Source organism: Mesoplodon densirostris, chromosome 12 (assembly GCF_025265405.1).
Source record: "Mesoplodon densirostris isolate mMesDen1 chromosome 12, mMesDen1 primary haplotype, whole genome shotgun sequence".
Lineage (NCBI taxonomy): Eukaryota > Metazoa > Chordata > Mammalia > Artiodactyla > Ziphiidae > Mesoplodon > Mesoplodon densirostris.
In genome coordinates this window covers 58,558,827-58,576,158 of record NC_082672.1, presented here as the reverse complement: position 1 = coordinate 58,576,158, position 17,332 = coordinate 58,558,827, and positions in this window count along the sequence as shown.

The window sequence follows — 17,332 nt, the reverse complement described above, 5'->3', positions numbered from 1 at the left end:
TGGAGTATATAGTAAGCTGAGCTATTGAAATTACATTGAAATAATTATTAAAGGTGAATACATTTGAGCAAAAATATGTATTTCCTAATATTAATAGGTTTTATCTATTGATGGCTATTAATCTTACCCTTTATCTCTATCTTTTGTTTCCATGAGTTAATATATACTTTATGCATACAAACACTTCCTTATGAATAGTTTTGTATTTTTATGCCTGGATGAAGCCACTGGTGGCCAGATTTCACTAAAAATCCTTTTGGTGTGAAAACAGAATCCAGCTACAGAGGACAACACCACTCAGATGCCTTTGGATCTCTGCCATCCACAATGTGCCCATTTTTGATGCTCTCCCTTGGCGACGGCTGATTTGCAATGTCATGGCCAGAGTGCATGATGGCATGTTGACTGCAGTTAGGGGTGAATGCTAAGCATCCCTAACTTTTCTGAAGAGGCTGGTTTTAGGTTGCTTGAAGGTACATCCAAGGGTACATTTTGCACTATCAACACTAAATGCATATATTAATGCATGAGTAAAAAATCATTTCTTCCTTCTAATGCATAGAAATAGTAAGCAGTGGGAGTTCCCTGATGGCCTAGTGGTTTGGATTCTGGGCTTTCACTGCCGTGGCCTGGGTTCAACCCCTGGTCAGGGATCTGAGATCCTACAAGCTGCACGGTATGGCAAGAAAGGAAGGAAGGAAGGGAGGGAGGGAGGGAGGAAGGAAGGAAGGGAAAGCAGGAAAGCAGTAATATTTATAACATTTCAATATAAAATTCCATAACTCAGCTAGGATAACATAAAGTTTTATAGATAGATAACACCTTGTATATGAAGTACATATTCTTTTTCCTGGCATATTATCAAAGATTCTTAATAATTCATGAAAATTATAAAAGAAATTTATAGCTCTCCCTACTTTAATTAAGTAAAACAAAATGCAAGTTGTTTTTTGGGGCATCACTTGAGCTTTTTATTTAACTTTTTTATAGGTATTACTATTCTATACTTCAAATATAATGTTTCACCAAAGTTTGTACTTACTAAGAAACTGTAATTACCAACAATGTATTACTATGAATAACATTATAAATTATTTATTTGAAAGTGACACAGTAATTAATATTCACTTTTTTGGATAATGAGGATATTTTTGTAACTTCTCTTCCCTGGTTTTCAAACTATATAACCCTACCGGATTTCACGCTGTTGTGTCAAAAAAAAAAAAAAGTGATATCTTAAATGTTTTTTCGATTCCATAAAACCAAGTTGAATGGATCCAACATTTATTGTAGCCAATTCAATCTGGGTCTAGACCAAATTCTCTAAAGACTACAGAAAAAAAATTGATTCAGTGGGTCATCCCCACGTTCTGTCTGATTCTACAGAGACATGTCCAAGACAGATTAGGGATGCAGTACATAGTGAAATGTAGTGGAAAAAAGCACTGCTACTAGCCCAAGAGGGAAAACATCACAAAGTTTTTCTCCAAGTTTATTTAAGAATGTGACTTTTGACAGACACTTAAGCTTTCAGTGTCTTGGTTAAAATATACGAATAAGAAAAATAAATCTTAAAATGTAAGACTACAGGATGGTCAGTTTAGGGTAGTAAGTAAAACTGCTATATAAACTGCAGGTGCTATCTGCTTCAAAGAAATGGTATTTATCACAATCATTCAATAATATTCATGTATTAATGAAACTCTTGCTCCCCTAAAAGGCCATGGCAAAAAGTATAAATGGGATTCAAAAACATTAGAAAGCTCAGAACTAACTGACCAATGGCATGTCTTTAAAGGACACTGGTTTGTTGGGATTACAGCCCTAACCCCTGAGACAGACATTAGCTATTATCATGGCAGCCTATGTAGATAGTCATTGATCAAGGGCTGAAATAACCACAACTTCTATTGAGGATGTGAGGCTTGGTTTCGAGTAAAATGAGACCAATCACAGAGCCTGGCACCTAATTACTCAGTAAATATTTACTGAATTAAGATTAAAAAGTGAAAGTTGTAATTCCTCTTACTGTGTCCTTCCAATGCAGTAGGAGAAGTTTCTAGTAGGCAGAGTACACCTGTGTGAACTGTAAACCTTACTCGGGAAAGCTGACTGAGGTCAGCATGACTAGTTCAAGTTCTTATTCAGCATTGCATTCAAACCTCACTCCCAGGCAGCCATGGGAAGCATGGGAATGAAAAATAATTTCCTCCAGCCTGACCCCCAGAAGAAGGAGGAAAAATGCAACATGCACTTTGGCCGGTGACTGCTTCCTTCCTCTGCTCAAAAAGCCTGAAGGAGACATACGAAGGTCAGATATATCTCTGTGGGTTATTCCTTAACTAGTACTTTTTAAAGTTGTGATAAACTCTGGATAACATAAAATTTACCATTTTAACCATTTTTAAGCGTACAGTTCAGTGACAATAGAACATTCACACTGTTGTGCAACCATCACCACCATCCATCTCTAGAACTTTTTTCATATTCCCAAGAGGAAACTCTGTACCCATTAGACAATAATTCCCCATTTCCCCCTTTTCCCAACCTCAGGCACCACCATTTTACTTTCTGTATCTATGAATTTGCTCCGGACACCTCATATAAGTATTTAGAATCATACAATGTTTGTCTTTTGTGATTGGCTTATTTCACTTAGCATAATGTCCTCAAGGTTCACCCATATTGCAGCCTGCCTCAGAGTTCCTTTCTGAAGACTGAATAATATCCCATTGTATTACATACTGTATTTTGTTTATCCATTCATTCATTGATAGATACCTGAGTTGCTTATACCTTTTGGCTATTGCGAATAATGCTGCTATGAATATGGGTGTACAAATATCTGTTCAAGTCTCTGCTTTCAATTCTTTTGGATCTATACCCAGAAATGGGATTGCTGGATCATGTGTTAATCCTATTTTTAATTTTTGAAGAACCATCATCCTATATTCCATAGTGACTATACCATTTTACATTCCCACCAGCAGTGTACAAGGGTTCCAGTTTCTCCACATACTTGCCAACACTTAGTTTCTATATTTTTAATAGTAGCCATCCTAATGGATGTGAAGACCCCTACCTAGTATTAATACTTTGTAGTGTTTTTCTTATCAGAACCACTTCCCTTCCTGTAAGCCACGTCACGCATACATGCTTCAGTGAACCACTCATTCCTACCTTTTTGTCTCGATTAATCATCAGTCCTGCACAGGATAACACTTGAGCTATCTACTGGAACCAAGTCATAGTCTAGCCCAATGGAGCTTTCGAGAAGGTAAGCACTTTGGGGAAGATGAATCTTCTCATGAAGATGAAAGCAGGCAAAAGAGCATGACTTTCATTCTCATACTGATGTGGGCCACATCAGGCTATATAAGGTTTAGCTAAAGCCAAAGGAAACAGATTCTGAAACATAACTATCTTCAAACTGATGAGAAATATCACATTAAATCTTCAGTATTCACTGTCATTAAACCTAACAAGGAAGAGGTAAAGTGAGACAGTTTAGAAAACAAACAGATATTTTTATTTTAAAGAAAAGTATTACTTAGAAGATACATAAACTTTAGATGATGTTCAGGCTGTAACAGATTCTAATGATTACATTTATCAAGTCACTTAAGATGTTGTTTTCTTCCCCAAGCAAAACAATCACAAATTCCCGAACGAATTATTGACCATTGGCAAATTTCTTTTCTGCCTGTTGTCATTCTCCCTTCATTCTCAGTTCTTCCTGCAAAAGAGCATATTACAGAATCAGACACAGTGACAAGCAAGACCCTTGTCCTCCAATGCTTTCTATCTTAAATAATTATAATCATTATCACCCAGAGCCACACAGCTGGTTCTTCTTGGAGAAATATTTATGACATTATTTAAAGCTTCAAATTAATAACACTACAGAAGGAGAGTAGAATCATGTCAGAGGCATTAACCAGTAACATCACAATAAGGGTTTTATAACACTATAGTCACCTGTCTTACATTTATGAGATGCAGAATACTCTTTAACTCTGTTTAAGGTTTTTGGTGAACATGTGATTAATTAGAGCGGCTTTTACTGCAGGTTCAAAGTACATTGCTTCTTACCATGAATGTAATCGCTGATGACTGAAAGAATTAATCTTGTAGCATAGACTATTATATCATTACACCATGTGCCACTGTAGTTTAGGCTGCATGAGATCCCAAAGATTTGTCATTTATTTACAAAATCTCACCAATGGTGAAGTGGTGGGTAGATTCTACCCACAATAAATATGGCTTCATAGTTTCATGTACTGCCATGTTTAAATGGAGTTAAGCTCTTCCACTGTATATTGCTAGGTTCCTGTACGTTATGCTTTGGTAGGCACAGAAAAAAGGTATTTAAAAACACAGACGGGGGCTTCCCTGGTGGCGCAGTGGTTGAGAGTCTGCCTGCCGATGCAGGGGACACGGGTTCGTGTCCCAGTCCGGGAAGATCCCACATGCCGCAGAGTGGCTAGGCCCGTGAGCCATGGCCGCTGAGCCTGCGTGTCCAGAGCCTATGCTCCACAACGGGAAAGGCCACAATAGTGAGAGGCCCGCGTACCGCAAAAAAAAAAAAAAAAAAAAAAAAAACAGGGCTTGATACACAAGGCACCACCACAGAGGAATGGGTCTGAGAGGACTGTCATCACTGTAATCATTGACTATCAGCAGATTTATTCAAAAGGAACAATAGTTCTCATAGAAACATCATTAGGTATTCCTGATGGCATTGAACTTGGGTACAAAAACGAACATAGGAAGGTATAAACATTGAAACTCACCAAATGCAGGGCAAGTGGGAAAATCTGCCTACAGCACCCCTGAGGTCCTAGGCGTTTCAGCTTCAGGCAAATCAACCTTGGTTCACCTTGGCACTGACAGGGCTCCATCAGATATTACATCCCCTGCCTGTGCTTCTTTTATGCTGATTGACAGCCTCTCCCCTCCCGGCCCCCAGCTCCCTGGGCCAGGCCGCCTGTTTTGTCAGCTGCCGTCTGCCTCACCTCACCAAAGGCTCGGCTGCCACTCTGCATCCGGGCCCTGGGAGGCCTTTCGAGTCTGCAAATAACACTGGAGAATTCAGACTAATCGGTACAGCTTCCCTCAGGCAAAGGGGAAAAAAAAGATTTCTTAAAAGGAAAAGGGTTCAGAGAAAGTGAGCAAAGTCTTGCCTGGTCTCCACTTAGGGAATCAGAAAGAGCACAGTCAATTGGATAAATGGTTCACCTAATCATGGGGAAAGCAGGGAGGAGAAAAGCTCTGCTTTGTGGCTTTTTACTCTTGTGAGGTCACTTATAGAATCATGTAATAGAAATAAGTTCTGAAGGGTTAGGAAGTGGAAGTCATTTCCTTCATTCCTCCATGTCCTACGTCATGTAATTTTCTCCCTCTTTTTCTTTTTTGAAAGTGCACTTCTGCTGTTGGCCACAATCCTTCACGCTGTGCATTTGGTACATGCACACATGCACACACGCACACAGATGTCTCTCATTACTGACCCATTTTGAGGCTGAATTAGTTAAGATAGTAGCTTACCTTAAAACAAAAATGTAAGTTGGGAAGACATCGATGGTTCTGATAAAGATCAAGCACCATTAGATTCTGTCAAGAAAGAGTTCTATATATCCAAACTAGGAATCCATTTACCAGAATTTTATTGGAGAAATGTTAGTGACTATTCTGGCATTCTTTGTGTTTGCCCTTTCTGATATTTACCTGGGTTTTCCTAAAAGTTCTCTAGGCTATTTTTTCTGGACTTCCCAAGCCCTCTTCCTCATGAATGATACTTGCTTGGAAATTGGGTGTCCCAGTGCAACTGCTTGCTAATTGTAATTTAATTTGAATCTCACTTAAGAAAGCATTTTCTTTGGCAGGGGAAGAAATCTTCAAGGAAAAAAAATACCTTCAGATCTTGATTTGTATAACTAACCCCTTGCACTTGGCGGATCATTAGATCTCACTAGTTTGTAATGCAATCAGAGTCAGCATTCTGCTCTTAAGGGCTGCTCTGTAATTTGCTTGTTAATATATTAGCACACAGCATTGATCAAATGGCTAATCCAATCACACGCTTGTTATTGATCCCTTATTGATTACCTAGCCTGGTGATCACTTTTGTTGGGTTCAGTCAATAGCAGATGCCAAGTAGCCTTTCACACACCTAATTAGCTTATGAAATAAACCAAACATTTTGCTTGGCCCCGAAGGCAAAGATCAATGGAAAGCTTTGGGGCTGAATTCAGATGATTTTTTCATCAACTTTTCTTCTTCTCTTCTGCAGCCACTCAAGTTCACATTAACACTCTCCCTCCGGTTTGAAGACATCTGAAAAGCAGCTGCCATGGCTGAGACACTGAAGCAGCTGTAAGTCATAAATCACGAGGGTGAGGGATTCTGGGTTGCACATTGGCATGTGGTCTGTCAGGCCAGAAAAATAGAGACATAAAAGAGCCAAAGGTCGGAGGTATGTAGAGTTTAGAAGCCTGAACTTGTGCTATATTTCATGCAAGGAAACCTTGGCATTGGTGGTTCTTTCCAAATGCTCTTTCACTTTACTCTGCTGATACGGCACTTGATTAGATCTTTACTCATCTCAATGGGCTGAATTCAGCTTTCTGCTATTCACCCTGCTACTATTAACTTGATCATGTGCCTCCATGCCATCATGCAGGGGACCAATTCCTTCAAGGGAAGCTGGACTAAATAACAATTTTCCAGTTACATCAAAAAACCCTGACCCTTCTGAAACAATTTATGCTACCTTAAACTTTAAAATGAAAGCAATATTTGAGATGATTTGGCTGATCCTTTCACATGACTCTAAAAACTACCCACTCCCCTGGGCCGAACCCTATTTCCCAATTTCCTTACCCCCCAGGCTGGACCTCATCATAGAGATATTTGCCCAGGGGCCTGAGTAATAACAGACCTGTTTATTGATTCAGAGCAGGAAAGTGAGAAGAATGGCTTTCCTGGAAACTACCAACAGCTACACAGTTAATTTTCCTGAGCAGTGTGTGGTAATGACCCCCAATGATGGGAAGTTCCAAGTTCCAAAACACAACACCAGGCTGGTGGAGAGTGACCAATGTCTACTGGCAAAGTGAAGGTAGATACAACTGAAGAATGATTCCAAAATCAATCCCAGAATGTTCCTGCCCAAACTGCCAATTTTAGAATAGAGAATTCACCAAATGTCTTTCAATTTAAAAAAGAAAAGCAATTTTCCAGATACCACAGTTGACTTATACACTCATGACAAATTTTCCTATGGATTTAGGAGAACAATGGATTTAAGGACAAAAATCAATCAATCAGTCAGAGAAACCTACCTACATGGTAGGGAAGACTATCTGTTCTTCTCCTTGTCAGGGCATATGGACACAAGTAATCTTTCCTCAGGAATCACCTAGACAATTTCACCAACTTTTCACCTTGCATTGGAGATAAGATCTATGTATATAATAAAAATTAAAGTTTACCTGTTTTTAAAGGCTTTTTAAAATTTTATTCTCCAAGTGCTTTTTGTTTAGAGTTGTTTTATTTGGGATACTTGCTTTTTTCTTTGTTTCCATGTTAAACAAAAAAGTTATCAAAACCAGTGACATGTACCACCATACAGAATGATGACTTCACATTTTAAAATACCTATGCTCATTTATTTTCTTTTGTAGAACCAATTTATTTATTTGTAAATTAATCTGAGATGTATAGAAAAGGTAAATTTATCCAAAGTAGCATGACTTAGCAGAGCTGAGATAAAACACAGATTCTACCTCTGGGAGAGATCATGGGATCAAAGCTATCTCCTTCCCTGAACAGATTGTAAAACTGATCTGAAGCAAAACTGAAGTTTGTGAGGTAGCTGGTGGGGCTCCTACACTCCTTTTCTGGGCTCTTTTCCCCTCATAGGTTCTCACCCCCAGGTCTTTACTGTTGTCCATATGGAACCAGGTGAATAGACAGTAGAGCTTAAGCTCTAGAGCTAGGCTACCTGGGTTCAAATTCCCACATTGTCATTTACTGGGACCTTTTATTGTCAGTAGAAGGGGGGATAATTGTAGAATTTACTTCATAATACTTTTATGAGAATTAAATGAATCAGTATATATAAAAGGCCTTAGGACCATACCTGGCATCTGGTAAGCACTCTAGAAACTCTGGTTCTTCTGGCCACTATGATCCCCTCCTGCTATTTCTCCAACCCCTCATGTTATCCAGCTCAGGACCCCTTCAAGATAGATCATCCTCATCCAGTACCAACCACAGGTTTAAAATTATCTGACAGTTTATCTCAGAAACTCCACCTTAAGCAGTAGGACGCTAAAGAAAGGAATCTAATAAATACCTTTGCAGGTAAAGAAAAGATGACCTACAACAGCTCAACTTGTCATCCCATCCAGGGTTATTTGTATTTAAAAATAAGTTGCTCAGAGGCAAGAGTGAAGTCCCTTCACATTTCCAAAGTTAACTCTATGGATTCAACTATTCAATGCCTGGTCTCAAACCTGAGCATTGTCAGCAGGTCAAATTTGACATCAGTGTACTAGGTGGGGACATGGGGAGCTAGGTGGAGACAGCTACTGAGTGAACTTAGCAGACTGGATTGCCTTGCTCATCTTAATGCTGTGCCCCCATGAAAGATGGCCAACTACTGGAGATTTTGTTGGGAGTGAAGAGAAGGTAATGGTTGGAAGAAAGTGATGGATTTTCACTCCTCCAAAAGTAGTCTTATGGGGAGATTGCTGTACTTTGCCCAGACTGGGACTACCAGGTAGAAAAGACAGTCTTGTGAGCTTGCCACTGAGGCAAGCTCTTTAAATGAGCCAGGGATGGTTTTGTACCTGGTTTCTCCCACACTGAAACGAAAATGGACATAAGCAAGTCATATATAATTATTAGTCTTCTTAACACTTAATCAGTGTAACTAAAGAGAATAAATTATGTAATATCCTTCTGTGGGAAGCTGTAAAAATAGGACAGAACACTACCTTTGGGTACTTGCATAGCTACAATGTGCCTGAAAGATTTGTTTCTAGAGAGTTTCCGCCTCTGCTGTAAGTCTGTGGTTCTGTCATTTCAAGTTTTATTTTTCCAGTTTTTCATTCACTGCACTGGTGAATTCAAGCTAGGAAAAAAAAAAAAAGCACACTATCTCTTACTACTATGTACAACATTTAATCACCCAGCACTAGCAATAAGTAAATTTATAAGGGTGTCTCATCTTGTAAAATAATCATAACCTGTCTGCTGCTGGAAATAGTTGCTGATCCTTTGGTAAACTATACATTATTTCCCTCACATGTAAATAACATTCCCATTGGCTGTAATCTTCTAGAATATAAGAACTGCCAGTTACGTATAAAAATATCAACAAACTTTAGTGAACCTATCAGAGCTAGCAGGATCATGAAAATCTGTTTTTCTGATTTGAAATCACCAAATATATTGTGAGTTCTCAACTTGTTTTAAACATAAAATAAAGATACAGGATTTTTGTTATTGTTTCTAAATTGGAGTTAGTTGTTTTGGAATATAACTACTGAAAATTTTTAATTAATTTGGTTAGTTTTAAATGTAGGCAATCACTTAAATGCACTCAAGAGAAATCAATAGACTTGACGAGAGTGTACATTTAAAAAATATTAATAAGTAGTTGTAATTCCAATGTCAAAAATTATTACATTTTGTGTAAATATTTCTTTTAAAATGATATAATTTGCAGATGTGAAGCATATATATTCAGTCTACTTAAGGATAATTGTAGCATTGAACAAAATAGTAATTATAAGAATGTATAAAAAGCACATAGATACCAGTTTTCACATGATAACTCTAATCATTTTAAAAAATTAAGAGTGTGAATGTCTTTCTCCTCCATAAATACAAATGGAAAGTAAATCGTGAGATCTATGTGTATATTAACAACTAAAACATGCTTTAATGCCTGGTTTGATTTTGGGCGGGTCAGGGAGAGGAGGTGATTTGTTTTATTATTAATGAATTAGCTTTGGAGGTTAAAGGATGGAAGAGTATTTTGAACTATTAATTAAAACATAAAGAAATAAACATTCAAAAGAAATAAATGTTTCAAAAGTTAAATGTAAAATATATTTATTCATTTTAGTGAAGCCAAAATTGTAAGCAATATACCATTGTGTATTTAATAAGGTTAAAGCAAACACTTTCAAAGCAATGAAAGCTGGTTTAAATGAGCAAAACATAACACTTGATGTTTATACGAATCAACTCTTTGATCAAATTGCAGATGTCTTCCAATCAATGACATTCAAACACACTTCCTAAATGAGTTAATTACAATGAATGTTTCATTAATTGTAACCTTGTTTTAGTGCCTTATTTAGATATAATATGCTAATAAGGTGTTAACCTGTAAATTCTAGGTTCCTGCTGTGGTACTGTATTTCAAATATACTTTCAATTTTTAAGAAAGAAGTAAAGAAAGTTCTTGAAATGAGGCTGGAAACAAACTTGTCTCCATCCATTGTGTTTGCTTTTAAGGAGCACACATTTTAACCAAGAAGGAGGTGATACACAACATCAGGTTTGCCAGACCAAAAGTTCATAAAAGTGACACTTGATCTGGTGACACTTTCTGGAAAAGTGATTTGGCAGTGAGGTCAGTGTTTAATGTAGGGGCCCTGGATGGTGACCTTTGTTCACCGACCTTCCACTATGGAGAGTAGAGTCAAAGAGAGGGACGAGAGAGTGAGCAAACAAGCTCTTTCCTATTTCCCTTTGTCATGCCCATCTAGGGGAAGGAAGAGCGGGAAAGAAGGAAAAGAGGGACAAACAGGGGGTCTAATTAGGTGCAAACTTTGGTCATCAGCCACTTCATTGTGGAAAGCCATCAAAGTAACAAGGCAGATTACTAAAGATTTTTGTTAATCCAAAAAATAGGAATTTGAAATTCGTCTTCTTGAGTCAATCAACCAATCTTACGTTTACATATGCATTCATCAAACTTCACCAAGTTATTTTTAGTCTCTATAAAATAACTATTACATCTGTTAAATTACACAAAACATTTTATGTGCCCCCCAATCCAGAGCCAGTCGGCTACAGTAGTTTTCCCTCCGCTACAACTAAATTCCCTTTTCAAAAGAAAGAGGCAAATGGCAAGAAAACTATTTATGTGGTATTTACCTAAAGGAAAGCAATTTTCAAAGTAGGTGTTGAGATCAGAAAACACTAAAAGTTAAAGAAGGTGTGTTAATGGCTGCTAAGACTTAGCACTTGCACTCGCCAAGCCAGACGTTGTGCTAAGACATTGATATGAATTAACTTATTTAGTCTTCACAGCCTCCCTTTGAGGTAGTTACTATTCTTTATATAGATGATAAGACTGAGGCTGAGAGAAAATAAAGAACTTGCCCAAGATCAAATAGTACCTAAAGAAACTGGGATTTGAACCCAAGTAAGAAAGGGCTCAGAGGGGATGAGTGGAGGGTCCACCAGCGGCCACTTTGCAGAATTCTGTCCAGGATCTGCATTCAGATAATGAACTCAGATCCTGAGTATGTGTCAGCCATCAACGATCGGGTAACATGCCATTTGCTACGTTTACAAATCAGTTTTTAAATGTTGTTCTAAGACTTAACCAAAAGGACTTTCGCATTATATCTAAATTAATCAGGATATTGGCTCAACCAGAAGGCCCTCTTCCTCAACCACCCCTTCTAAACAAGACTTGGTGGCTTTAGAGCTCAATAGAACGATATTAGAAGAAAGAATACTTACCGCAACTGGAATACTTTAAAAGAAGTGAAAAGTTTCAGCAGCTGGAGTATAATTATCTTAGAGAAAATTTAACTGCCATATAGCATCCCCCTATATAAAAGGACAAAATGCTTTGTAAATATTATACAAGTGCTGCTAACTCTGGGTGGAAGAAAATACTGCTGGCATCCTTTTCTTCAGCGCTGTACTGGGACTTCAGTTATAAGCCAAGTTTAGAAAGAGGGGGCACTGGGCAGCCCCTTCTGATACCTTCTGTTACATAGAAGTCATTATTTATTAAATCAAATGCAGTTGAAATCAGGGCGCAAAACATTTTGTCCTTTCTGAAACAAAAGATCAGGGATGGCCATAAATCTGAGGTTAAGGATAAGAAGGAGGGATGGGAGAACAAGAGTGAGATCACACTATCATAGATTTTCCTATTTTAAATAAAATTTCTACATCTTTAACCACAGCTAATCCAGTCTGTAAAAGACAAAGTGCTGGGAAGTTGATCCTTGCTCGGTAATGAGATGCAGCCACGGTCAAAGCAGGGTGTCTGCAGGCACCGGGGTGGGGCTCGGCTGGGAAAGCCCAGCACAGTTTCCAGATCCTTCTCACAATGCTGCCCTGACTCAAGCAAGCCCCTCTGGGGCCATCAGCAGGGTTTGGCGGACTAACATAGGGCAGATTTCATGCTGGCTTGAACTTAATACCTCTCTGTTTCCATTGCATTTTTTATTTACAAAGAAATTTGCACAAAAAAACTTAGAATAAGAGTTCCAAGTTGTTTTGGGGGGAAGTGAGGGTCTGGCTGCAAGTTGTCAAAGGAACATAAAACCCAAAACACCAGCCTTGGCCTCATTCTGAGTAATTTCAGAAGAAAACAAGCCCTTCCGAAAATTTATGCTCCTAACCGAGGTGGTGGCAATATGGATTTACCATACACATCGGAGCCAGGCAAACCTTAGCTCATGTCACATTTCTGCTATTTATTAGTTGTGTAACCTTGGAAAAGCCACTTAATTTCTGTATTCCTTGATTTCTTCACCTTATAGAGGGCATTAAGAGACTGCTTACTTCATAGGAATTTGTTATTAAGTGAGACAAATTATGGAAGACAATTTTTGCAGTGCCTACTCTGTAGTAAGTGGTCAATTAATGCCAAGTAAGATTTGCAATTTGGTTGAACTTCATTAAGATTCCAGAAGATCCTCTCCCTCCCTACTCTCTCTGTCTCTCTCACCTACGTCAGCTATATTCTTTGCCACCATACTTAGGCTTTTACAACAACGAATCCAAAACTACTTCACAAAAGGATACATAAGTGATTCTAGTAAGCTAACATGGTAATCTCAGGCATGTTACTGGGAAAATGCAATGACTAAAGAGATTTGAGGAAAACATACAATGGAATTTGAATTCTTATTGGATCAAGTCATTTCGAATGTGTTCATAAGATACGTTCAGAGTGGCTAGGAGAAAAAGTAAAGACAAATTTAAGGGAATGTATAATATGTGTCATTCACGCACACAAAAATCTTTTTTTACTTTGGGACATTTTAAATGATCCTATGAAAAGATTTTTGGACTTAATATTAAATTATTCTCACTAATTTGCAAGATAAAAGGGAGAAGGGGTGAAAGTATATAATTTTCTGTAAAGTAAAAATGAATACAAATTAAAGAGTTAAATTCTTAGGTTTAGAAATGTGCTTGACTTCAAAAAGAGTTGTGTGATTCAGTCATATGCTCACATTTATTTAATGAAATGTAACAGGCTACTAAAACATTGCTTTCCACCAATACTTTATGCCGGAGTCTAAGAAAAGCTGAAGATTAATAGCAGAGAAAAACAGCTCTCTGTTTGGCTGAATAAACATTGCACAAACACTGAACTCTGTGTGGGATCATTAGTTTTTTCATCATACTATTTCTAGAATTGAAAAATCACAAATCCCTCTCCAGCTTAGTTCTTTTATGCAACAAAAGCATTACCCAGACCAGCTAAGATGTATTCTTCAGGATTCTGACATCCCTGGAATGTCAAACAGGTTCAGTAGACACCAAATACAGATTCTCTTTTTCATGTAGAAAGGTTAAGTAAGAAAAGACTTCATGTGAGGAAACTGTCCAATAATTCACAGCTATTTTAATTTAATCTGAGTGTGTTTCAATTTACATATAGACTGGAATGCAGTCTCAGAGGGAAAAAAATCTATTTTGAGTACATCAACCTTTAGGGAGAATAAAACTGACCATTTAAAAAAGCGATGCACATTTTAAAGCTCTATATGCATTTGAGAGAAGTCAACATCAATATAATGAAAGATTAGCATTATTTAAAAATGAACTATCCATAAAAGCATTATGAGTATATTCTCTGATTAAAAAGGTTCAGCAACCTTCTGAACTTTTGAAAGACTTATGGTCTTTAATACTCCATAGCTTTTAACCAGAAGACAAGCATATTCTTCTGGAAGTTATTCCTTCAGTAGAATATAAATTAACCACAAACATGATGAAATGGCCAGAGCTGGCAAGAATGAGAGAGAGCTGGATGATATTCAACATTAAATGAAGAAAATATTGTGAACCTTTATCAACAAATATTTAACCATAAAGTTATTTTTATTTTAACCTTGAAAGAGGAGAATATAATTGATATGTAATATATTTGTATCTGCTTCTTAATTACAGTTGTTCAGGCTTAATCCGATTGACTTGCAAGAATGACGTTAACATTATGATTTTCCTGCACCTCTTCCGGATGTGACTGTAGTCCCTTTGCTTAAAAGTTTAATTCAAATCCTAATTATTTCAGTCCCCTTGAGAAGTCACTAAATGGCTGCATTTAATTTAACCTTTAGCACAAATTATGCTGATTAACTTTAAGGGTAAGTCCAGAGAAGCCCTACAATTAAGATTTAGGACACACGTCTGTGGAAGGAGATTTAAGGGTTTTGCTTTTGTTTTTGTTTTTTCCCACAAGGTCTGAAGTCAGGTTCATGCACAGATTATAGTATCTACTTTTGCAAATCATACCTGTGACGCACCTTCCCGATGTTTCTTTTATGTCTGAAATTCCATCATTAAAACTTTATTTCTTTTTCTGCATTTGCAGATGACTTGGTGGTCTAGGTAGAAAATTCTAAAGAAATTGCCAAAAATGTACTAAAACTAACAAATGAAATATAGTAAGTTCCCACGGGGTCAATGTAAAAATCAATTGTATTTCTATACATTAACCATGAACAATTGGAAATTGAAACAAAGAAACAATGCTGTTAGCAATGAAGGAGGGTAAGTAGGAGAACATTGAAGACAAACTGTCTCCAAATTTTCCTCAAGAGCTTCTCTGGTGGCGCAGTGGCTGAGGGTCCGCCTGCCGATGCAGGGGACGCGGGTTCGTGCCCCAGTCCGGGAGGATCCCGTGTGCCGCGGAGCAGCTGGGCCCGTGAGCCGTGGCCGCTGAGCCTGCGCGTCTGGAGCCTGTGCTGCACGGCGGGAGAGGCCCGCGTACCGCAAAAAAAAAAAAAAAAAAAAAAAAAAAAATTTTTTTTTTCCTCATTTAGGCCCTATCCACTTCTGCTATCATCCCTTCTTGCCTCAGATGATGACCATTTATCTGCTCAGTTTCCTCTTCTGCAATATAGTAGCAACTAATACAGTCTACGAACATATTTAAGCAAACATAATAGTGGTGCTACAGGGATAGAATTGTTGTTAACTTCGCCATAATACTATAAATGGGGTCTGAAAAAAATTCAATCGTTTAAACTGTAGTGTCATAATTGCAAGATTAAAGAACTGATCAGGATAAGGCTGCTGTGGAGAATAAGACCCCATTACCAGTTGTGTCAAAGCCAAAGCTGTATACATTAACATAGGGATTCTCTGTATGTAAATGAAATTGTTGTCAGCATTAATTTTTGTGGGAGAATAGGCTAGTCTATGAAATGTTATTTTCTAGTGTCATATTTTTGGATATATTTACTTAGAACAAACTATGGGATGTTCCATAATACAAAGCTATCTCTATGGAAATTCAATTCAAATAATTAACTCTCAAAAAGCTTAGTGTTTTGATTCAACAACAAACATTTATTGCACACTTAATAAAGGTCAAGCATCATTCTAATTGTTCATGTGTGTTTTCTCATTTAGGATCCTACAACTCTTTGAATTAGAGTTACTATTTCTTTTTTTCTTTTTTTTACAACCGAGGCTCAGAGAAATTATTTGCCAATAGCTCAGAAATAACAGAGGCAAGATTTGAAACCAGATCTTCTGACACCTGCACTCTTTCTGCTACCCCTCTAGCCTCAGCCGAAGTAATGAAAAGGTCTTTCTGCTTTAATAACATCTCTTGACCTTATTATTGTATTTTCAATTTTTATTAAACATAATATATCTGTAAATAGCTGCTAAGTAGCTGAAGAGGGTGTGGTGGGATACATTGGAACAGGTGTGCAATGTTAGGGACAGTCCTCACAAAGCAGGTACTTTGACCCATTTTGCAGAGGAAGAAACCAAGACTCAGAGAATTTAAGTGACTGACTCAAAATGACACATTACTACAGAGCCAGGATTCAAACCCAATCTGTCTGATCCAATTCCATTTCATGGTACCCACAGCCCCTCTATTTGTGGATGAAGAAAAAGGCAGCATATATACACTAATATGCATAAAATAGATAACTAACAAAAACCTGCTGTATAAAAAAATTAATTTAATTAAATTAAAAATTTTAAAAAAAGAAAGAAAAATGCAACAGCCTATAAAGGCTCCACTTACTTATGTGATAGAATTATCTCTGGAATAAGTTAAATTTTATAGCAACACAATTAGCTTAAATGATTCACAGTCTCATGCCAGAAATTCTATAACATTCACCCCTCACACCACTACATTGGAATATGACACTAGAGCCTAAACAACAACAAAAAAAAAACAGTGCAAATTAGAGTAAAACTATTCTAATCAATCAACTGTAAAAATATTCATGTAGTTATTATAATAAAAAGAAGATTATCTTTAATAGATGAATATTAGCAGAATATTCTATCAGCATTCATCAAATGTTCCTAAAACGTGTAAGGTTATTCATGTTTTACAAAAGAATATCAGCCAGAGATGAGGTCAGCTGCCAGCAATTGACTTCTCTTCATGTCAGACTGACCTGGCCTTAGCTATAATTTCTGGTGAAGGAGCCAGAATCATACCTTGTCATTTAGATACTTGGCAATTTTTTTTGGTCGCTAAGGAAAGTGAAGGCAGCTAGATAAACACTGGGCAGGATGATCCAGAGAAACTCACTGCATTCTGCATCTTGCCCAGCACCCCATGAAGTCTTGTTGCTTTATTAGGGGAGCCAGCAAGGGCAGCTCCAGAATTTCCATGCAAGAGGACTTAGGGGCACCATTGCCTGCAATTCACATTAGATTGAGGAAGTGCCAATTGTCCATATCAGTGATGGAATGGAGTGGGGGACCGAGATTTGTGGAAATAATGAAAGGAGCAAGGGTGAGTTTTCCAACAAGAGAACAATTCTTTTGTACCTGAGACCAGAGGTCC